Below are 23,984 nucleotides of genomic sequence, written 5' to 3'. Positions count from 1 at the left end.
GTGCAGGCACCAAAATCGGGGTGAGGGGCTACTGTAGGAGGCACTGCACCGCGCAGAAAAGCCTTGGATTCCCCGGCTGGGGGGCCAGCATGAGTTTCTGGGGGTCTGTAAACATCCAGTGAGACTCATCCTCCTAGAGTACGTGGTATCACTTTCTTTTCCCAGGTATTTCTCAGGCAATAAGAGCTCTCCAGACCCCGGCGATTGGATGAAGGCATGCAACCTTTCTTTGCTCCTTCTTGTCGGTGACCGTATTCGGAGTGACCTCAGTTTGGGGGATCCAGGTATGTCAAGCGTGGAGACGCATTGTCCTGAGGCCGATGGTCTGGGAAGAGGCTCCTGTGTTGTTGAACCTGCCCAGTTGTGGGTGCAGCCTTGTACCAGGCAGCCCGACCCTGACCTAAAGTAAATTCCCAGGAGAGGTTTTTCCTGGGTTTTGAATTTGCAGTAACAGGTGTGAACATTCTAGCAGCAGTTTGATGATCATGTATGATACTGCAAACAGGATTTTCGCTGAAAGAAGAAAAGCTGTAAACAGTGTTGATGTTTTATTCAAATATTTTTTGATTGTTTGGCCACCCACCATGCTAAGTGTTAGGGATACAGAGATGTTACGGCCCTTGTTCTCAGGAAGCTACAGCCCAGTTGGGGAGATAAAATTAAGTGATCACCCTAAAGAGAGTATAATTCAATCCGAGGTGAGTGCTCTGAAGGAAAGCATAGTCTAATGAGAATATGTGTCTCAAAGAATCTGATGGAGACTGGAAAGCTTTCCTGAGGATGAGACCCTTGAGCTGGACTCTGAAGGACTCAAGGATGAGTAGGAGTTTGGTGGGAAGGCCAGGGGACAGCATGTGCAAAGGTCCAGTGGGCTAGCGAGTATGGCCAGTGGAGGAACTGGAAAAAGGCCATTGTAGCCTGGAAAGCAAAGTGGAAAACGGTGTGAAACGAAGCTGGAAAGGTGAGGAGGGCCAGACAACACAGGGCCTGTGGCTTATGTTAGGATTTGGGGCTTTGGCCTGAGAATAGTGGGAGGTTAGTATGGGATTTAAACAAGAAGATGATGTACTGAAAATTGTAACGTCAGAAGAGCCCTGTGTACAGAGCAGCACAGTCTAGCAGAACTTTCTGCGATGCTGGTCTATAATCTGTGTCCTCCTGTAGAGCAGGCCCCAAGCCTGGAGTGGAATTTTAATTTAAACGTAAATGGCCACATGCGCCTAGTGGCCGCTGTGTGGGACCGCGTGGGACCGCGCAGCTCTGGAACCTGTTGGAGGGGGCCGTGACAGATCGTGGCACACAGATGCCCTTTCACTTCCTGAAGAAGGGCTGAGACAGGTTTCACTTTGGGGAGGATCCACACGTTGATCATTCCTGGGCATCTCACACAGTAACTGCTTGTTGTGGAACTGCTTTTCTTGGTGTGGTTCAGCTCCTTCACAAAGCGGCATATTCCTCCCTCTCCTACCTTTGCCTGTTTTGTTGTCAGCACACAGATGGAGAAGTGATTCTTCAACTCATCGAAGTACCTACAGCGGTCAAAGCATTACGTCTCAGCTTTGGAGGGGCCGTCAAGAAAAGTGGTCCCTGGTGTTCCAGGGTTTGGGATGCAGAGAGGTAGACGGCAGGAAGCGCCCTGGACCCCAGGAAGAAGCGTTTCCAGTGGGACCCGGCAGAATGCGGCCCTGTGAGGAAGTAAAGGCCGTTTCCAGCTGATGAAACATGTGACCAAAGGGAGGAAGTGTGAAAGTGCTTGAGAGGATGTGGGGAACTCAAAAGTTGGGGGGAAACTGGGGAACTGCACAGCGAGAGAAAGGGAGGAATAGGTAGGAATAGATGGGCTGGCGTTGCGTTATGGGGGGCTTTGTCAGAGTTCGGCTTGTTGTGCCCACCATGGGCCAGGAGGGCCCCACGTGGTGGTGGGCAGATGTCCAGGTGTGCCTGCAGTGGTGGGTTAGGGAGTCACTGGGGTGGAGCCCGTAGACTTGGAAGGAGGGGGCTGATCGGTCGCTGCGGGGCACCGGCTGCATCGTACTCTTGGTGGAAGGTAGATTTTAGATCTTGGAGGGTGTTTTATTGTGTTAACAGTCTTAAATTCTCTGAATATTCAGACTTGCCGAAGTCAAATAAAAACCGATGAAGTGTGGTTTTTTTGCAGGTGAGTTCACTGGAAGATTTGTGTGTGTGGTGGGTGAAAATCTGCTGAGTTCGTTTCTGCCTGGTTCTGTGTGCCTGAAATGTAATTGTTTTGTTTTAGCACTTTACAGGTTTGTTTGGTTTAACTCCTGTCTACATAGTTTTTGAGTGCTGACCTGTTTAATGCCCTGTTTTGTATGAGAATACAAATAAAAGGAGTCAGACCCCAAGGAGACTTCTCATACACGTTATGGGTTCCGTGCCCGGTGACCACGCACTGAGTGTGTCACCTCGGCTTCCGAGGGGGCACAGTGGGCAGCACAGTTCCCGACTGAAGAGTGACTCACGGTCACACACCCTCAGTGCTGCCAGTGCCCTGGACCAGTAAGTTAGTCGCTGAGCACCCCGACCCCAGGCTTCTCGGTGGGCGCAGAACCCCCCCTCACCAAGTCAGACTTGTTCGACTTCAGCAAGGCTGAATATTCAGAGAATTTAAAAGTTCACACAATAAAATACTCTCCAAGATCTGAAATCTGCCCGCCCCCCGACACCTAGTGTGTGCACATATCACAGGGTCAGGAGGCTTTGTTGCAGAGGTTGGGGGCTCTGCTGGCACTAGCTGGGGCCATACTTCACAGCAGAGAATTCTCCCAAGTTCCACTGTCTTCGAATGTTTTGCCATCTGTTAAGGTGCAGAAAGGAAAAACCAGCCTGTGTCTTGAGCTGTGATGGTGGTGGTTCTATACATAGTGCTGTCATCAGAGTGTTCCATGCTATCTTCGCGTCGTGGTCAGGGCGTTACAAACAGTACATACATTTTTTTATGCGGTGTAGAAGAGTTATCTTGGACTTTGGACCTAGTCGTGCCAGAGCCAGGTACCTGCCTGACATACTTGGTGACCCTCCCGACTTCACACTCACCTCATCTCCCGAGAGGGTGTGGCCTGCTAGTGCCCACCAAGGCCGGGATGTAGCTTTGCAACTTCAAGGCCAGCCTCTGGTGGGTCTTTATGGACCAATAATCTAAAAGGGCTGCAGGTGTCAGGGGAGGCAGGGCCACCACGGGCAGTGCTGGGAGCGGCAGCTCGTCAGCTCAGGTGACCCGGGCGGAGCAGCGCCGATGGGCAGATGTAGCCAAAGGCTCCACCGCTGGCCTGCAGTGTGACCTCGGGCAGGCCACTTCCCTGTTTGTCCCTCAGTTTCAGTAAAATGGGGACGATGGTCATAATTACGATGCTTCCTGCCAGGTGGCGCTCGTGAGAGTTGGGTTAGCGGATGGTGTAAAGCGCTCAGACTCTCAGCTGGCACGTCAGGATGGTCATTTCCGTTCTTCCCTGGATTTTCGGTGCATTTTACAAACACATGGAAAGAAGGGCGTGTCAAGAGGACAAATCAGAAGAGCAGATAAGATCCGTAAAACCCAGGCCGTATATAGTCACAGGTCGGAGTAAGCCGAGAGGTGCAGAGAGTGCTGAGGACGGCAGGCAGGACTTTCTTGTAAAACCCACGGAACATAAAATTTACTATTTTAACCATTTTCAAGTGTGCGGTTCAGTTTGTTTGTTGTTAAAGTACATTTACAATGTTGTGAAACCTTCAGCTCTTGCCTACTTCCAGAATATTTCCATCACTCCGAGAGGAAGCCCCCTCCCCCCAGCCCCTGGGCACCTCTGATCTGTTTTCTGTCTCTGGATTTGCTGACTCTGGACTCTGCACTTTGCATCCTTTTATTATCCAGGCCTCCCCTAGGGTTCAAATAGGACTTCCAGCCCCTTGCGCCACGTCACCCAGCCAGCTGGGGACTATAGAGTAGAGATTCTTAACCTCCTAAACCAGCAGAATCTGATTGGAATTAGGTTTATCCAAAAAGTCAGGTAAAGCGGGGATTAAAAAAAGCAGACATGTTACATACATTTTATTTTAATGTAAAATGGAAGAAGATAACATCCATTTGCTAATGTTTTGATAGGAAGCTGAGGCCTTTTATTTTTGGTGGGCGTGGTCTAAACACTTCTAGGGAGGTCTTAAATATGCTTGCAAAGTAATCTGAGCAAATTCATCTAGATTTTTATGAGCCCCCCAATCTTGTAGAGTTGTCCCGCTCACACCTAATTAAATACTTTTAGCTTTATATAAGACTCCACAGTATTCAACTAATGGAAGAAATTTTCAATATTGAGGTATGGGGAAATCATTATGGCTTATACATGATTTAACATGAATTTTATGCTAACTACAATAGCCTGCTTGTGGCCTGTCAAACGTACATTGTACATCTGCCTTAGTCATTAAAGAAAAAGGTGCATTGGCCAGAAGTAAAGAACGTCCATGTGAAAAATAAAGATGGGGACTTGCCAGGTGGTCCAGTGGTAAAGAATCCGCCTTCCAGTGCAGGGGACGCAGGTTCGATTCCTGGTCGGGGAACAGATCCCTCATGCTGCGGAGCAACTAAGCCTGCGTGCCACAAGCAGAGAGCCTGCACTCTGCAGTGCTCTGCAACGAAAGATCCCCCGTGCCGCAACTAAGACTCAACGCAGTCAAAAAGAAAGAAAGAAAGATGAAACGCCTCCCTTCCTGGGAGGCCAATGCTGGTACTCCTTCAATGATAAGACTCCCTTCCCAGGTGCCAAGGCTGTACTGACTCACTGTGTACCTGCTCATAGGTTTTTGTTTTGGGGTTTTTTTTTTTTTTGAAACCTTGAAGGACTGTATCCCTGACTTGTTTAATGTTTTGTTTTGACAAGATACAAAACAATGCTGGAAACCCTGCTTCCGAGCAGTTGCTCAGTTACCTAAGAGGCCGTCTCCCGTCTCCCAGGCTGTAGTCCTGTTTGGCTCAAATAAAATTTTTTTCTATCCCTATTATAGATTGTTAATTGGTTATTTCTGTCGACACAACTTAGATTTGTTTTGTTTTTATTTCAAATAGGAGCAACACTTCTGTTTTGTTTGTTTTACAGTATCTCACCAGTCTGCATCCTCCTTTATTAAATCATGTATTATTGAACGAGGTCAGCTGGCGCGCACAGGTTTGGGAACAAATACGAGTGGCTTTGGCAAGACTCCAGCTCATGTGATTGGAGCAGAAGCCTGGGTCCTCCCAGCGAGGAGCGTCAGCCTTTGGTGTCCGAGTTTCCTGGAGACCGTGAGGACTTTCCCTGAGGACCAGAGCCTCAGAGGAAGGGGGAGAGAGGTGTCCTGGGCGGAAACCGGAGGAGCTGCTCCACGGCCCCAGCTGTGCTCGCTGGTGGCCACTGTCGACAAAAATGAACCAATAGGTGGTTAAAAAGAGAAACAGGATTCTATTCAAGCCAACCTGAGGATTACAACCCAGGAGACAGCTTCTCAGAAATCTCTGAGGGGTGCTTCACTTCTTAGAAGTCGAAGGCACAGTTATATGTATTTTTGAGACGAAATGACACACGTTTTACAGAGTTCACCAACGGTACATAGTCCAGATCTGCACGTCGGAGGCAAGCAGCAGATCACCATGACCCCTGACAGGGTTAGGAAAGGAATGTTCTTAAGGAATTCATTGCTGGTGTCTGAAGAAAGGAAGAAAAGTTGATCTTTGTGGTTGAGTAGACATTCCTGCCTTTGAGGAGGTCTGGTTAACGCATACACTGCCCATTAGGGAGGGCCCAACCTGGGCAGGGAGTATGTTATGCCTACATTTTCTTGTGCTGCCTCAAAAACACAAATTTTACTCCATCACGGCTCTTGGTGGCGCTGCTGACCACAGGCCGGGTCAGAAACAAAGCAGCCACCTGCCTGGCAGTTCTGTTCAGAGGCCTACACAGTCTCTCTGTGAGCTGTAGGAACGCATAAATCACGTGTTCCTTAAGCAGCGGAGAGGCGTGGGAAGGAGCTGATGGTCCCCTGCCCCACCCCAGTTCAGGCCAAGACAACCTGTGGCCTGTGTGGGTCCTTGTGCACCGTTCTCCAGGCTCGGGCAGACACGCATGATACACATGTTGTTAGGTATGTGGTTTCCAGAGTTATCTCGGCATTCAAGGCCCTCCAGAGCCTGCGCCACCGGCTTTGTCAATCTGACCTCCTGGGTCAGCGCCTTTGTCCGCACGCAGACACCCTGCTCGGGCCATTCTGGTCAGCCCAGCCTGAGACACCCCACGTGTTCTCACTTAAGCAGAGCCCACCTGTCCTTTGAGACCAGCTCTGGTCCCAGCTGACAGTTTCCTCTCTCTGGCTCTTTAGTGCCAATTCTCTGTCCTACTCACCTGACCCATCTTGTGCCACCTGGGGCTGTCTGTCCTGCGCCTTTTCATGAGGTCCAGCTGCCCTGCATCTGGCCTCTCTTTCTCAAGACAGGATATGCCAGCCTCCTCGGGCTTATGGGGAAGACAGGTTTGCAGTGAGAGCCTTTGCCCCTTTCCTCCCACCGACACGAGAGAGGGCGTGGTACCCCAGGTGAATGCCCAGAGTTGGGGGGGGCGGCTGCTGGAAGCAGAAACCAACATCTCATCCCCAGCTGGGTGCTTGCTAAGCTGTAGACCCTGCCAGCCCATCCTGGTGCCGCCACCAGGATGTGGAGAGAGTCCTGGGAGAGGTTGACAGGTGTCCCCTGAAGGTGGGGTGTACTTGAGCACAGCCTGGTGCTGGCTCTCACCTGGGGAATTCCAGGACCAGAGGGTTCTGCAGTCACCCTTCGAGGCCAAAAGGGACAGGGGTATAGTGGCTTTGGGATGAAGAGGACAGTTACTGTGGTCAACTGAATAATGACCCCCAAAGATGTCCACACCCCAACCCCCAGAACCTGTGAATATGTCACTTTACAAGGCAAAAGGGGCTTTGCAGATGTGATGAAGTTAGGAAATCTGGGATGGAGGCCATCATGGACTAGCAGCGTGGGCCCAGGGTCATCACAAGCGTCCTTAACAGAGGGTCAGAGACAGAGAGGAGATGTGATGCTGAATTTGAAGGGGGTGGAAGGGGCCACGTGCCACGGAGTGTGGCAGCCTCTAGGAGCTGGAAAGGGCAAGGAAATGGCTTCTCCCCTGGAGCCTCCAGAGGGAACAGTCCTGTGGGCACCTAGATGTGTCATACTTAGCTCCAAGGGCATTTGGAAAGCGCAGGCTTTTACCTGGCTGTTCATGTTGGCGGAGTGGCAACTGGGAGAGGTCTCTGCTCGGTGCCTTGCAGGGCATTTGGAGAGCTTGCTGGGGGTTGGAAGACCCAGGCAGCAGCTGGCACTCAGGAAATGATGTTTGCTGAAGCAGCAGACCTGCTTCTCTGTGTCACTCTTTTCAAAGTGTCCCGTCTGAAGGCCGAGCACATCTATACCTGTAACAGGAACCTTGCAGACTGGCAGTGATTAACTGAATGTCGGGACCCTTTGCTTTGATTTAACAAACAACGTTATCATGCAGTGACATGGCTTGCAGAAATTATGATCCAGAGGAGGAAGGAAGCCTGGGAATGCTTGGCGTGCTGCCTGGTGGTTAGCTGGGTGATTTCCGCTCATCTTAACCAAATCTCTTTACCCTCTTTCAGTCCAGTGGTTCAGAGAGGCCCAGGAGAACCTGGCAAAGCCCTGTCACCCCTCTGATTGGCTCAGGAGTCAAGGGGCACGAGCAAGCCCAGGGTCCAGCAGACAAGGGCTTCCTTCCGTACCCACCAGGCAGGACACTTCCCCTTGGGGTCTGGGCAGTCCTGGAGTTTGAATGCCACCGTGTCCTGGGAAATGTGCACCTTTGTGCCTGACACTCCCAGCACACCCCCTTTTGGGGGAGGAGAGCGTCCTACCCTGGCTGTGAGAGCTGGACCTCAGCCCGCTGCTGCGTTCCCTCCCTCATCCGCGACATGGCAGGGGAGCACTTCCGACGTGGCAGGTTTCCTGTGCCCTGTCACATCTCCTCCCTGCGACAGTCATACGAAGCAGGGACCAGTACTGTCATCTCCATTTTGCAGATGAGAAACTGAGGCCTCGAGGTCAGGGAAACAGAGCTGGCAGGTGGCAGAGCCAGAACCTGACCCCTGAGTGGACGCTCTCTACTCTGCACACTCAAACCCTAAGCCCCGCTCCAGAGTAGTCCAGGCAGGGCTGCCGGATTTAGCAAATCAAAGAAGCTGGCCCAAGTTCAGTTTGAATTTCAGATAAACAAGGAATTTTTTTTTGAGTTTAAGTATGTCCTGAATAGTGTATGGGATATACTTATACTTTTAAAAAATTCTGTGTTGTTTATCTGAAATTCAGATTTAATCAGGTATTCCCTATTTTACCTGGCAACCCTAACTGCAAGGCAAAAGCCACCACGTAGCCCTGTGTGAGCCAGTGGCCATGGGACAGGGAAGGTACCGCCAGCATAACATCGATGTGCAGGGTGAGGGCCAGGATGTCGAGTCTCTGGGCGTGGGAACCCATTCTGGAGAACAGGTCTATCAGTCCCCGGGGCCAGCCCTAAGCTCTCCCCAAGCAAAGGCAGAGCAGCGTGTGGCCTGCAGCGCCTGAAGAATTGCTTGCACGTGCAGAGAGAAAGGTGGCCTTGGGGATACTCAGCGGGGAGGCAGAGGAGACCAGGTGTGTTGGATTAGAGTTTGCAGTGCCAGCTGGTCCACTGTGCAAGGTGGGCTTTGAAGAGCCGGCCTGGGGCCCTGCAGCTGTGGCAGCCGGCAGGACCCACCGAGGAGCCAGGGCCAGGACACGAGTCCCACTGTGGCCCTGATAGCTCTTGGTGGTGTTGGGCCCAGGTTGCAGCTGTGTCTACAGCTGTGCAGGCAGACGGCACGGCCCTCAGGAGCACCTGTGTAGGAGCCTCCTGCAAGTGTGTGGGCCAAAGCCCCGTTATCACCCTCACCCTCTGGTAATGGAAGCTACCTTGTCTTATGTGGTTACCACGGCTGGGAACTCTGACCACTTGACCTCATCGAATCCTCATAGAACCCAGGAGTCTCCTGCCATTAATAGTTTTACAGATGGAGACGTGCTCAGAGAGGTTAAGTAACTCTGCTGAGACCACAAAGCCAGTGAGTGGCAGAGCTGGGGCTTGAAGCCCCTATCTCTAAGCCCTTGCTTTTAACCACTGAACAACAGAGCACTCTTCATAAGGCTGGGGGCCCTGAGAGCAAAGGCTTTGAAGTGGTAGACAGAACATTCATCTGCACCGCATAAAATGTTCCTGCCTGGGTTTGAATAAGGCTCCCCCATCACGGACACACATCTCAGGATGTACTGAGGTGTGTAGCTGCTTAACCAGCCTCAGCTTATATTTTAGATCAACAAATGAAATTTAGGGACTTCCCTGGTGGTCCAGTGGTAAAAAATCCACCTTCCAGTGCAGGGGACGCAGGTTCAATCCCTAGTGGGAGAACGAAGATCCCTCATGCCGCGGGGCAACTAAGCCTGTGCACCGCAACTACTGAGCCCACGCGCTCTGGAGCCCGTGTGCCACAACTAGAGAGAGGCCCTCGCGACGCAGCGATAGATCCCGCGTGCCTCAACTAAGACGCCACGCAGCCAAAATTTTTTTTCAAAAAATAAAAATAAATATTAAAAAAAGTTTAAAAACAAATGACATTTACCAAGAGGGCCCCATCAGCCCACCAAACACTCTTCCTGGGAGCTCCTGACCTCCCCTCTCTGAGGGGAGAGGGTCTGTCTTCAGACCTGCAGGAGGGTTGCCAAAGCCATGCCTAGGAGCACCCTCTGCCCCGGTGTTGGTGGCAACCTTGGAGGAGGTTGCCTCAGAGCCACTTGGGAGAGGCAGTGTGACACTGCATGCAAGTGCCCATGTGCTGAACGGTTCACATCCCAGGCCCAGCTCTTTCTAATGAGATTTAAGTGAGGATTAACAAGTAAAGCATGTTGAAGGCACTAGAAGTACCAGCTCTCCTAGGGAGGTTGACAGAGCGACTTGGTAAGCTAGCTATTGCTTTTCACAGTTGAGAAAAGCCCTCATCATCAGGGGCTCATGTGACCTCCCTTCACCCTGCAGGAGGCCGCCTATAGCTTCTGGGATGGACTCTATTTATTTATTTATTGTTGGCTGTGTTGGGGTCTTTGTTGCTGTGCACTGGCTTTCTCTTTGCGGCGCGCGAGGGCTACTCTTCGTTGCAGTGCGCAGGCTTGTCATTGCGGTGGCTTCTCTTGCTGCAGAGCACGGGCTCTAGGCACGTGGGTTTCAGTAGTTGTAGCATGGGATAGACTCCTTTTGATTCCATGTGAGGCAGCCCTGTCCAATGGATATAATGTGAGCCACACCAGTAATTTTAGATTTTCGGTAGCCACATTAAAACAAGTAAAAAGAACCAGGTGAAATTAATTGTAATAATATATTTAACTTAATATACCGAAACTATTGTTTCAGTATACAGTATAAAAAATATTAGTGAGAGTACTTGTTTTTGGGGGATTTTTTTGCAGTATGCGGGCCTCTCACTGTTGTGGCCTCTCCCGTTGCGGAGCACAGGCTCCGGACACACAGGCTCAGCGGCCATGGCTCACGGGCCCAGCCGCTCCGCAGCATGTGGGATCTTCCCGGACCGGGGCACGAACCTGTGTCCCCTGCATCGGCAGGTGGACTCTCAACCACTGCGCCACCAGGGAAGCCCGAGTACTTGCTTTTTAAACTGCGTCTTCAAAATCCAGTGTGTATTTGACACTCACGGCTCATCTGGGTTTGCACCAGCCCCGCTGCAAGTGCTCAGTGGTCACGTGTGGCTGCCACCATGGAAGGTGCACCTCTAGGGCCTGTAGGATAGCCAAGCCCATGCCCTGATTCTTGGGGATGTACAGGGAGGGAGGGAGGGAGATTACACTGCGGAGGCTGGCCTTTCTGTCCGTGGTGTCATTTAATCTTCAGAGCAACCTCAGGAACTAGGTATTATTGTGCTTAATTTTTAGAGGCTCAGGCTTGCCTGAGGTCACTGGACAAATTGCTCCCCCTTCAGCCTTCTGGCTGGTCAGCTTGCTCAGGATTTTTGCTGCCAGGACATCTGGTCAGTTCCATTCAAGGCCAGCCTACCCTCCCAGACCATCTCCCCGGATGCTCTCCAGGGTGGGCTGCATGGGAGCCTGGGGAGCTTAGCCCTGGGCTCTCACTCGGCTGAAAACGTACCTGGAGGCTGAAAGCAGACTGGCTCCATCCCGCTTTTTTGTGAAAGGAGCCTCTGGGGACTGAGCCTCCCCCCATGTCCCCTGATTTAAGCCCTTGCTCCATGGCCCACCCACCTCGTGGTTACAAGCGTCCCAAGGACAGCTGGTGCGTCCCAAGGACAGCTGGTGCGTTACTATCCAACCTATGCATTTCTCGGGGCACTTGAAGGGCCTCTGTGATCACTGTCACTCTGCGGGGCGGCCTGAACCAATTTCCTGAGGATGATAGATTTCTTCTCATTTGCTGCTCTCAAGCTGCGGTTCCTTCTGTGTCTGGGAGCAAAACACTTTCAAAAGAGGTCATTTCCTGGGACGAACCCCCGGGGGAGGGGGCTTTGGAAGGGGAGTTGTCCCAGGCAGCACCCACTCGGCCCCTTCTGCCCGGTGGTAGGGATGACTGCCCCCACCCCCCAGGCTCAAGGGAAGCCAGGCTTGGGGAAGGGAGAGGAGAGAGGGGTGGGCTGGTGGGGGGTGGGTAGCGAGGCTGGGAGGGGATGTGGAGGGGATGGGAGTGGAGGGTGGGAGGGATAGGAGTGGAGGGATGGGAGGGGTGGGTGGCAGGGAGTGGACGGTGGGAGGGGAGGATTGTGATGGTGTGGGAGGGGCGGGGAGTGGAGGGGGGGCGGGGAGTGGTGGGAGGGCAGCCGCCCGTAGCTCCCGCTTGGATGTCCTCTGGGGGGTGGTTCTCAACTATGGCTGCATGTCAGAATCACCTGGAACTTTAAAGATCACCAGGCACCACCCACAGAGATACTGATTTTAAGGGTCCGGGGTGTGGCCTGGGATCCGGCTGTTTAGAAGTTCCCCGGGTCATTCTAATGCACTGGATGGAGGCACTCTCTGTCCTGCAGGTGTGGAGAGACAGAGACAGCCCCTTGTCTAGAGAAATTGTCCAAGACTTGAAAATGGGCAAAGTGATACTGGGCGTGCCGGGTGCAGCTCATGCCCAGGGGTTGCCTTGTCCTGGCCGAGCCTGGACCCTTGTCTTTCTCTTGACGAGGCTACCTTACAGCTCGATGGGGGAGAAGTTGAGCTGTAGAAAATGGAAATAATTCTTGTCCACAACAGTGCAAATGGATTTTGTCCCGCAGAGATACAGTTGGTTTCTGTCATCTGGAGAAGATGACCTCAAACATTACATTTTATTGCCCCATTGACCAGTTTTGCATCTCTTAGCAAATTCGTTCTGGCGTTCCTGATTGCCTCTATACATGGCTGATTTTCAAATTTTCCTTTCAACTGGTCTTAATATCTTATCGGTTCCCTCATTAATTAATGAGTTGGAAACAGTTACTTACATATGTCCATTTTATATGTGAAAGTCATGTTTTCAACTTTTTGAGCATTATAATTTAGCCCGCCTAAGGGTGAGTGGTGTGCCCCTCCCTTCCTGCTTCCTCAGCCCCTACACGCCATCCCGCCGTCTCCATCACCTTGTGCTGTCTGACCTGCCTGTCTGCCCAACTATACTCAAATGTATGCACATGAAGTTGTTCACAGTATTTATATATAATTTTTAAATCTCTCCTACATCTGGAGTTAGATCCCCTTTTCCATTCCTGATAGTGTTTGTCTTTTACGTTTTTTCTTGCTTTTTTTCTCGGCTAGACTTTTTCTTTTTTCAGAACTTTTTCAAAGAAAGCCCTTGTTTCATTGATGCCCTCTCTTTGTTTTCTATTGACAGTTCATGAATTTTTGCTTTCACCTTCGTTATGTCTTTTATCTCACTTTCTTCAGCGTTACTCTGCTGTCTTTTTTTTCTAGCTTCTTGAATTGCCTGCTTAGCCCATATTTTCCACCTTTCTTATTTTTAGGGGTTTCCGGCGCCCTTTAAGTACCATGTTAGCTGCATCTCCCATGTTCTGATGACCTAGTGGACACACCTCCTATGCACTTCTGTGGCCCCCCTTCCTTTTTTTAAAATTAATTAATTAATTTATTATTATTATTATTTTATCTATTATTTTTTGGTCGTGCGGCATGTGGGATCTCAGTTCCCTGACCAGGGATGGAACCCTCACCCCCTGCGTTGGAAGCACGGAGTCTTAACCACTGGACCACAAGGGAAGTCCCCTGGTGGCCCCTCATCTTACTCCGGCTGCTGCCAGCACTTCTGCCCAGAGCGGGCATCCAAGTGGAGAATAAAGAAGCTGCAGACTCCTTAAGTACAGCCTTGGAGATCACAGTATCACTTCTGCAGCATCCTATTGTCAAAACAAGTCACGGGGCCAGCCCGGATCCTAGAGAGAGGGAAATAGACTCGACCTCTTGTCAGAGAGTGACAAAGAATTTTCCATCATCTTCCATCCACCACCACAGTGAAAATACTGCCCATCTAGTCTATTTATATAAAGTTCAAAACAGACAAAACAAATCTACAGGAATAAATAGGTGAATAGAGGTTGCTTCTGGGGGTTGGGGCTGGGGATGGACTGAAAAACTATACAAGGGGATTTTCCAGGGTGCTGGCAAGACTCTATAGTGAGTGGGGGGGTGTCAGTTACATGGGTGTATATGTATTTGTCAAAACTCATCAAACTGGACACTTAAAAGCTGGGCGTTTGGGCTTCCCTGGTGGCGCAGTGGTTGAGAGTCCGCCTGCCGATGCACGGGACGCGGGTTCGTGCCCCGGTCCGGGAAGATCCCACATGCCGCGGAGCGGCTGGGCCCGTGAGCCATGGCCGCTGAGCCTGCGCGTCCGGAGCCTGTGCTCCGCAACGGGAGAGGCCACAACAGTGAGAGGCCTGCATACCGCCAAAAAAAAAAAAAAAAAAGCTGTGCGTTTTACTGTATATAATTATACCTTAATAAATAAATAAACAAGCAACAACATACTGCACAGCTATCTTAGCCTTAGTTCCCCTCCCCCCTCAACACACACACACACACACACACACACTAACCAGAGAGCCAGAGACAAAGGTTTATTTATTTGAGAAGTAATTCCAGTTAGCAGGAGTGAGGGATATGGGGAGTGGAACACGGGAGGTGGGAAAATCAATATGAGACGCGTCATCAATTTGGTGCTGCCCGTGGTGACTGGAGCTTGATTTCACCAGGACCTTCTCAGGAGCCTTATGAAATGTATCTCAGAACTGTCTGCCTGGAAGGACAGAGGTGAAGCATTTTTCCATTGGCTCCTGCCCCCATGGTCCAAGTTGACTTTTTGGCATTAACTCCCTGGTACTGAAATGGAGCAGGACCCTAGGGTCCTTGCCTCCCATGTCCTCAGCCTGCCTTTTGTCTGTGGAAAAGCTTTGGCCGAAGAATAAGTTTAATCAGAGAAATGAGAAATTACAGAGGCAAAGGAAAACAGTCCAGTGAGACTAAATAATAATAGTTTAGTCACTAAGCAAACTCAAGGACCTTTAGTTCCTCCTCAAGGGCTGTAGATAACATTCTGAGCCATATCCTCTGAGCTGTCTTATAGATGCTGAAAGCCCCACCAGGTGGAAGAAGTTAACTACATGATGACCAGGCTGTAGCCATGACATGGCTACATGACATGACAGCCAAGCTGCCACAATTCTGAGAATTGTGGAACAATGGGAACAAACCAACCCTGGAACTGAAGATTGACTGTACTTAAAACAGTCAAGATGATGCTGGTCAGACCACCGATGAACAATTTCAAGATGCCTGTCAGAGCTGCCTGTGCTGTTTCTACATGTAGCCCCCTCCCTCCATCTATAAAAGCTCTTGCCCACTGACTGTCGGTTGGGGGGAGTTGGCCCTCCCCCATCCCAGTTGCTGGCCTTTGAAGTAAAGCAAACTTTCCGTTCCACCAGGCTTGCCTCTTCATTGGCTTTTGAGCGGTGAGCAGCCGGACCCCACTTTCAGTTACAGTACTTTTGGGTTGTTCCCAGCTGTGATAGCCAGCTCCGAGACGGCCCCCAATGATTCTCGCGCGTGCATTCACGGCTCTGTGTGGGGTCAGCGCCCTCTAGCACTTGTGGACACAGCACCATGTACTGGCCATCGATCTGGTGCATCCACCACATCCTGGAGGACAGCACACTTGTGCCGCAGGATGTTAACTCCTTCTTAGGTGCCTTCGATAAGCCTCTAACGAGCCATCCTACTGTTCTCTGAGTCCAGATGATGGAGTATCTGGTGAGACCAGTGGATCTGATAGTGGTCGCCTGTACATTATCACATCTTTGCCTCTGGGAGTTGGGAGTGGGGATTGATTGGGACAGAAGGGAACCTTCTGGGGGGATAGTAGTAACGCTCTATATAGTGATAGAGGTTTGGGTTACAGTGTATGAATTTGTCAAAACACAGCGAATATGCACTTCAGATCTGGGCATTTCATTGTGTGTAAATTTTACCTAAAATTTAAATTATTTACCTAAATTACATAAATTACCTAAAATTTAAAGTAAAAACTATAAATAAATAGCTCTAGCTAATGATAGGTGTGCTGACTTTAGGGGAAGTGTACAGATGACAGCAATTTACTTTGAAATGCATCAAAAATAAGGTGCATGGATAGATGGATGTGGGGATGGACAGATAAAGCAAGAGTAATAAAATGTTAGTGGTAAAACTAGGTGATAGATATATGTGTTCACTGTTTAATTTTCTCAACTTCGCTGTATATTTCAGAACATTCATAACAAAATGTTGGAAAAAAGAGTGGGAAGTAGCTAGTGGTGAGAACCCAGTGGGTTCACTTGCATCTAGTGAGTTCATCACCGTGACCCAAGGAGCAGAACAAATTGGGGATGGATTTGAGCTGGTTCTGATCTCCTCGAGGGTTTGATATGTAGGTGAGTCAGGGCTGCAGGGAGCCCATAACTGGGAGGAAGACTTTTTAATCTTGCCAAAAAATATTTTTTTGCAGCAACATAAATAGCCTAAATTATGTCCACTTGGGGGTAAGGTGTTTTAACCTGCTCTTTGGGGAGGCCATGTAATGAATGAAAAACACTGGTCTGGACTCAAACAAATCCAATTTTTAGCTTCAGCTCTATTACTTATGAGCTAGGCCGCCTCAGGCAAGTCACTGGACGTTGCTGTTTCAGTCTCAGTCTCTCCATGTATACTGGGGGGCAGAGTCATGCCCACCTCGGAGGTAAGGTTGAATCCTGTCCTTAAGACAGTTTGTGCCTGGTACAAGTACGTTCCCAATAAATAGTAGTTTTTATTCCTCTACGTAGGTAAGTAGAGACACTTGCCCAGAAGTATTTGATTTTGTCTGGAGCACAACTCAGAAGGATAATAAGCGTAGGGTTTTGAACCGAGAAGACATCTCATCAAGTACCATATTTCTGACCTGTGGTTATTCAAAGATCCTCTACATCCACTGTTTCTCAGCTTCTTCGATTCTCAGTGGAGCTTGAAAAGAAAATCCACCCCATCTCACCACGTTTTACAGCATGTCAGTGTCACCATATTATTCGCTATGTTTCTTCTCCCGTCTTTCTCTCAAAACAGCAGTCGCAGGACGAGTAGCCTGTACATGTGTCATAAATTCTTTCTCCCTCCTGTCGATTTCTTGGCAAGCGTCTGATTCCATTATGACATGGAGAATCAACTTCGGGCCGCAGGAGGCTCACTGAGTTGCTGTAACGCCGGGGCATTTATTCATCATCCTCTCCCATGCTGCTTCCAGCCTTGTCACTCAGCGCAACAAATACTTAATGGGTCCCAACTCCTGCGAGGCTTCGCATTCCACAACCAGGAGGCTCTGCCGTGCATCTGCTCTTTCCCGCTTTCGTGAAAAAACTAGCAGAGGGATAATCGGAAAGTTTTATTCACGCATCTCCTTCTTCTCATCTGGAAGGGCTTCCAGACACACATGACTTATTTATATTCTCACTCTGAGAGAAGCTTGCTCCACGAATGCCTGCTGGGTAATTGAAATGACGGTCTTCAGAATTTTTCCACTTCCTGTCATTACGTGTTCTGTTGTCAACAGTGGCATTCCTGAAGGGTATACTGCTCTTGCGAGCACTTGCTGAGGTTTTCCAAGGGTCTGCAGGAGCCATTTTGACTTTGTTTACCGTGGCTGTTACTCAGTAACAGCTCAGTTGAGTACTCAGTTGAGTAACTTCTGGTTACTCAACATGGTGATGTGCTAGATGGTACCCAGCGGTGCTCAGGAAGAGCCCTTGTGGACAGAGAACGATGGAAACATTGTAATGGGGAAGAACCTTTGTATTCTATTACAAGCTCATCACTAAAGGGATGTTGCCTATAAGCTTAAATTATACATAATGGCCCACCTCTGGGAACCCTGCCTCCCAGGTAACGAGCATTAAGCTAAAATACCTCTGTTTAGCTCACAAGAAACGCGCTGACCAAGCCCACCTGTGAATGACTGCCAGAAGGAAGAAATGAACACATCCCCTCCAGAGGCTGACCGGAACCAGGAAATGTTTGACTTTACTCCCTCCTCTTTTAGTATAAAAGAAGCCTGAATTCTAACTCAGGCAAGATGGTTCTTTGGGACACGAGTCCACGGTCTGCTGGCTTTCTGGATAAAGTTGCTACTCCTTTGCCCCAGCAATTTGTCTCTCAAGTTATTGGCCGGTGGGTAGTGAGCAGCTCGTTTGGACTCGGTAACAACAGCTTTCTGCGCACTTTTCTCCATGGTTTTTCTATTCTTTTTTTCTTTATTGCAGCTATGACGGTTTGCCAGAGACAGAGGTCAGTGTAGCAGAGGGATGAGCACACAGGCTCTTGAGTCAGACAGCCCTGAGTTCAAATCCTGGATCCCCAACTGTAGTCGAGAAGATCTTTGCTTCTAATTCTTTACTCACGCCCAGTATCAGAATTAGAAATTGTCGCCCTTTTGGCATGTGACTTTGCAGCCCCTCCTGCTAGAGTGGGCAGAGTACGTGGGATGTGGAAGCCTGGTCCAGCCGAGGGCTTCAGAGGTGCCGTCTGTCCTGCCTACGTGTCCTCCATCTACCCTGAGAAGAATATGCCCTGGGAGACTGTTGCATCCCAGAACGATGCAGATGGACCCCACCTGAACCCATCCTGCAGCCTGGAGATAATCCCAGCCAACGCAGAGAACTGTGAATAAGAAAAACAAATGTTGGGGACTTTCCTGGCAGTCCAGCGGTTAGGACTCGGTGCTCTCACTGCCAGGGGCCCTGGTCGGGGAACTAAGATCCCACAAGCCCTGCAACATGGCCAAAAACTAAAAGAGAAAGAAAAAGAAATGTTAGCAGGCTTGGTTCACTTTTCTTTACAGTCCCAGAGAGTAAATAGTTTGGGGTTTGCAGGCCATCAGTCTCTCATGCAGCTCCCCAGTCCTGCCATCGTGGTACGGGAGCAACCACAGACAATGTGTAAACAAATGAGTGAGGCGGGTCTAATAAAACTTTATTTATGGACACTGAAATTTAAATGTCATATAATTCTCTCATGTCACAAAGTATTCCTCTTCTGGGTTTTTGGGTTTTTTTAAACCGTTTAAAAATGTGAAAGCGATTCTTAGCTGTGGGCCATAGAAAGACAGGTGGTGGGCTAGACTTGGCCCACTGGCTACGGTGTGATTCCCCTCCCCGCCAATTTTCAATTTTTTCATCATCAGATGGAGGTCACAATAGAATACTTCCCTCTGGGGAAATGAAGTGATGTATAGGGATGGCTTTGATGATAAGCGTTTAATCTGTTGTGGTTGATCATGATTAACTATGAGGAATCGTTATGATTTTATTCTAGAGTTCCATCATCCTAGTAGAGGGCGGGGAGAAGTGCTCTTCCTTTCGACCCAAACCAAGAGACGGAGTCATTCCCTTGCAAGCAAATCCAACACGTGGGGCTCCGAGGGGCTGGCTCTTAGAGCTGGGGATCCTTAGAGGCAGAGGCCGCAGGCAGCTCACTCCCAGGTGGGCTTTTGCAGATCTGCAGTCTTCTCCGCTCCCTGCTCTCGGAACAGACTGCGGCACAGAGGAGGTGTACCCAGGGGAGCTTGGCCTGGGTCCTCTGGAGTATCATGTGTAAAAAACATAGAAACAGATGTCTGCTTCCACCTAGAATATTCTGAGGGCAGGAATGTGGCCGGAGCAGCTGGTGGAGGCTGGGCAAGTAGGGACTATGATGCAGTTGCAAAGGAAGAAAGGATATGGGGTCCCCCAACCCATATCTTCACAGTTCTTAGAAGGCACTGTAGAGGCCCTCATTGCCTCCTATGGTTCCATGCCAGTGACAGTGAAGAGGCGGGAGTCATAGACCGCCCAGGCTGCCCTCAAGTGGACCACTGGGGAAGGGCCTGGGGTGATACATGGGCGTTCCTTTCAGAGGGCGTCCTCAGCAATGGAGATGATGTCCAGCGTGAGCCTGAAGAGCCCCCTAGAAAACTCGGGGAGTGATGGTCTCCGTGGAGACCCCCTTGAAAGCAGACACTACCTGGGGCAGATGGACTAGACCAAGTCAGAGTAGATGGGCACTGAGTCCCTTCCACTCCTGTCTCAGAGCCACGGCTGGGCTGGGCTGGGAGACTGGGGCCCGAAAGCTTTGAACTGGATGTGAGGCGTTGATTTAAAGCCAGCAGGATTTGTAATGACTGAAAGTGCTCAAGAAACAGTGGGATCTGCCTGCCTATCGGTAGGAGAAGGAAAGCAGAATTTGACAGAGTGCGGCTAACAGGATTGATTAGAGAAAGTGTAAAACCAGTTTGTTTAGACCCCCGAGTCTGAGACCGCTCAGTGAACCAGCTACACAATTGATTACAATCTTCATATTTTCCCTTCACCCCAGCTCCCCAGCTCCCCTGCCTTTGGCGAAATGTTACAAGCCAGTTATACCTTTTTGCCAGAGGAGGGAAGGAAAAAGAAAGAACGGAGAGAGAGAAAGAAAGAAAAGCACCGTTGGAGGGCTATTTGCAAGGACACACTGAGGCCCAGGGCGCACCATTTATCATGGGAACTCCCCTGAGTTAGATGGAACCTCGGTTCCCTTTCCGCTCTAGTGATTCGACTTCAGATTATGATCCACGTGGCTTATAAAACCATGGAAACACAGCTAAAAAGAGAGTTTACACTTCTGAGCTCAAATGAACCAAATGTTTGCTTCCTTTTTGGGTCTCTTCCCTGCTTTTCCCCTTAAAAGTTCCCAGTTTGAACTTTATCTTCTCTACCAGCATGGTTTAAAGACTCATTTCCTGAGGTACAACCCTTAACTAATGGAGATCTGAGGTTCCCCCCAGCCTGAATGAAACGCAAATTAAGTCACAAAAAATAAAGACATATTCTTTATGTCTTAATGTGATGGTATAGTCTTTGTATGTCTTTTTTTCTTTTTTCTTTTATTTTTTTTGCAGTACATGGGCCTCTCACTGCTGTGGCCTCTCCTGTTGCGGAGCACAGGCTCTGGACACGCAGGCTCAGCGGCCATGGCTCACGGGCCCAGCCGCTCCGCGGCACGTGGGATCTTCCCGGACCGGGGCACGAACCCGTGTCCCCTGCATCGGCAGGTGGACTCCCAACCACGGCGCCACCAGGGAAGCCCCATGCTTTCATTTTTTACATTGATGTCTCTGATCCAAATTGGATGCATCTGTGTGTAAGGAGGGAGGTGAGAGGCATGGTTTAAACAAATGCGTGTTCCCCTGAATCATGTGATGCCGCAGTTCCCAGCTTCCCGCCTCCATTTCACACGTGACAGGTAATGTTCACTTGGGTGATCCCCAACCCCGTGAGCCTGTGCAGGGCTGAGCAGGTGGCTGGAGACTCAGGGGAGTGGACGGGACACAGACACGGAGGGAGGGCCCTTCTCACAAAGACAGTGGAGGAGGTAGGAGAGGGAGGCATTTCCCAAGGAAAGTAGCAGAAAGAGAAAAGCAGGTGCTGAGAACTGAACTCAGGGGCACTGCCTGGGCTGGGAAGTGCGAACAGGAAAGAGCACCCTCAGGGTAACAGGCTGGTTGGAGGGTTAAGGGAAGAATGGAGTAGGTTAATGTAGCAGCAGTCTGGCCAAATATCACACAGAAGGACAGCCCAACAGCTAGAATTGCTTCTGCTGCATCCAGGATCTCATCAACATTTTGGGGGTAGCTGGTTGCAGAAGCAGGAGCGTGGGCTTTGGGGTTTGACGTCCTGCCTCAGTCCTAGACTAGCTGAGCGACCTTGACCAGGTTAACTACCCTCCCTCAAAAGCCTCCACTTCCTCCTTTATGAACTAGAAACAATTCCTGTCTCTGGGGCTGTTCTGAGGGTTAGGTGGGAACATCTGTAAAGCTCGAAACACAGTGCTTTGTGCCTGGGAGAGACTGATACCTTCATTATTTTTTCTTCCCCTCCCTCTTCTTTTGATTCCACAAGAGGGAAGCAGTGGCTGAGGACCCAGCTACACGCATTTCTTCAGGTGGAAAAGGTTTAAAGGCCTCCGGGTGGTTGCTTTTGGGGTTGGAGATAGTGGTGAAATTGGCGGGGCTGGGTGCTTTGGCCGGTAAAGCAGGATTTCTTTATAACGTCCACTCTGGAGGGGAACAGAGCCCCAGCAATACACCTGCACCTCCTTTCTCAGGTTCCACATGTCTGTAGCTGGTATTTATTGTCTGCAGCTTCCAGATGGCCTGTGACTGGAGGGAACAACGATGGGGGGTCCCACATGGACCCATCTCTCAACTGTAAAATAGAAACACACCAGCGAAGCCGACTTGAAAAGGTTTACGAAGGAATCAGGCTTCCTGGAGCATCTCCTCAGCTCTCAAGTGGTACCCAGCGGTAAGATGTGGATCTGAGTCCCCACCACCAGCAGGTCAGTTTCCCACAGGTGTCCAAGTGGCAGGTCTTGAAAGCATCTTGTAGCTGCGAGAACCCAAGTCACCTCTTCTTCCATGTCGTTTTGTGATTACTGCTTGAGAGAGACAAAAGAGAGAGACTGACAGATGGGAGTGTGGGGACGAGAGAGACAGAGAAAGAGAGAGAGAGAATGCACTAAGGAAGGACTCTCAAGATAATAAAAGAATTCCGAGTCCAATTTTTGTCTCTAGAGGTTCTCATTTTGCAAGCTGCCACAAGGATGTGGGGGTTCACGTGCAAACACAATTCTCCATAATCCTGCAGCACCTGGGCCCAGTGACAGACTGAGTCTGGGGGACATGTCACCCATTTGTTCTTCTGACCAGGCTCCTGCCACGCACCATCCTTCAGTCATGGATGGAGGGAGCAGAACGTTTCCATGCTCCCCAGATGCACCGTCTCTCTCCACCTGCTGGAGATGCCTCTGTAGACAGGATGCAGTGGGACTGGCCCCAGGTGGGCCCCTTTGCCTCCTCTGACCCTTTTTTTTTTTGCTTTCTGGTCACGCCGCGCGGCATGTGGGATCTTAGTTCCCCGACCAGGGATCGAACCCGTGCCCCCCTGCAGTGGAAGCACAGAGTCTTATCCACTGGACCGCCAGGGAAGTCCCAGCCTCCTCTGTCCCTTTGCCTTGGGTGGTCTCCGAGGTCCCCGGAGCTCAGGCCATCCTGAGGCTGATTGCCTTAGAATGATCTCCCAGTGACACCCATCAAGTTGTTCTGGAAATCTCCTTTACTTCGGTTTGGGGGGCAGAGATGTGAAGAAAGGACGGGAACTTGAGCTTCCGGGCCCTCCAGTTCTGTGATTCAAGGGCTCAAAGGAAAAGGAACTTCCTAAGCGGAGTGGTCAGGCTGCCTTTGCAGTTATGTGGGTGATGGGGCGATGAAAACACAGGTGCAGCCCTGGCACTGAAGAGGCAGCGGTGCCTGAGGAGGGAGTTGGCCGCGCGGGGGCGCTTGTGGGCCAAGTACACTTGGGACCCTCAGCTCCCCCCGCCCCTTCCCTCTTGGCACCTCGCCTCTGTGCCTCCCGCCTGCTTCCTGCCAAACCTTGTTGGTCCCCCCACCAGCTCCCCACAATGGCCGTGACAGCTTGTGCTGGGGCCACGTGGTGGGATGGAAGGGGGTTTATCTGTCCTAAACACTCGTGCCGCTGGCATGTTTTATGGGATTCCAAAAGCGCGGCGAGTGGAGGGAAATTCTTCCCTCCGGAGAGAGAAAAAAAGAAAATGAGGAATGAGAGAGATGAAAAGGCTTTTTTTCTTCCCCAAATTGGAGCCACACTTCAGATGAAAATAATGCATCTTGTGCCCCTGCCTGTGGGGCGCGGTGTTTTCTGCAGACTGAAAAAAAACCCAGAATGTGGAACAAAAGCTGGTCTCTGAGACCATTAGCCCCTTGTTTAAAGTGTTTAATTTCAAGCCTTCGACACTTTTTTTTTTTTTTTTAACGAATCCATGAGGCAACTGTGGGGAGGAAACAAGAAGCTGCCAGGTAGCGCTGTGTCTTGCTTGCTGGTCCAACTGTTCCATCTTTTGTTAAAGCCATAAATGCAGTTTTCAAGCCACTTGGCTTCTCGGATGCTGTATATTTAATTTGCCTGGAACATTCCACAGACTGCGCGCTTTTCAACAGCATCTCATTAGAGCTGTGTGACTGCCCATCTCTTCACGGGCAGTGCAGTGCTCAGCTTAACGGGCAGCCTTCCCGGCGGACTTTCGTCAGAGAAAATGCGTGACTTGGGCTCATCGGTTGACTTGTGTCCCCTCCAAATTCATATGTTGAAGTCCTAACCCCTAGGACCTCAGCATGTGACCTTATTTGGAAGTAAGGTTGTTGCAGATGTAATTAGTTGAGGTCATTAGGGTGGGCCCTAGTCCAATATGACCAGTGTCCTTATAAAAAGGGGAGATTTGGTCACAGAGACGTGCACAGAGGAAAGACAGCCATCCAAAAGCCAAGGGGAGGCACCTG

General features: G+C 50.2%; 1 long non-coding RNA gene and 1 other non-coding gene across 3 annotated transcripts; both read left to right on the top strand.

The window, feature by feature from the left end:
- Nucleotides 1-20,556, top strand: LOC132594158 (uncharacterized). Of its 2 annotated transcripts, none has more exons than XR_011377072.1 (3): nucleotides 1-20; nucleotides 166-284; nucleotides 16,688-20,556. It is a non-coding gene; the product is annotated as an uncharacterized lncRNA (long non-coding RNA). The 2 variants fall into 2 exon arrangements; XR_011377073.1 differs by lacking the exon at nucleotides 16,688-20,556 and adding an exon at nucleotides 5,097-10,496 and having other exon boundaries at nucleotides 6-20.
- On the top strand, nucleotides 321-507 carry LOC115842794 (small Cajal body-specific RNA 16). The gene has a single exon (XR_004035475.1). It is a non-coding gene; the product is annotated as a small Cajal body-specific RNA 16 (non-coding RNA).
- Nucleotides 20,557-23,984: the final 3,428 nt, after the last annotated feature.

Source organism: Globicephala melas, chromosome 20 (genome assembly GCF_963455315.2).
Source record: "Globicephala melas chromosome 20, mGloMel1.2, whole genome shotgun sequence".
Taxonomy (NCBI): domain Eukaryota; kingdom Metazoa; phylum Chordata; class Mammalia; order Artiodactyla; family Delphinidae; genus Globicephala; species Globicephala melas.
Note: the sequence above shows the minus strand (reverse complement) of the source record. Positions and strands in the feature narration are given on the sequence as shown.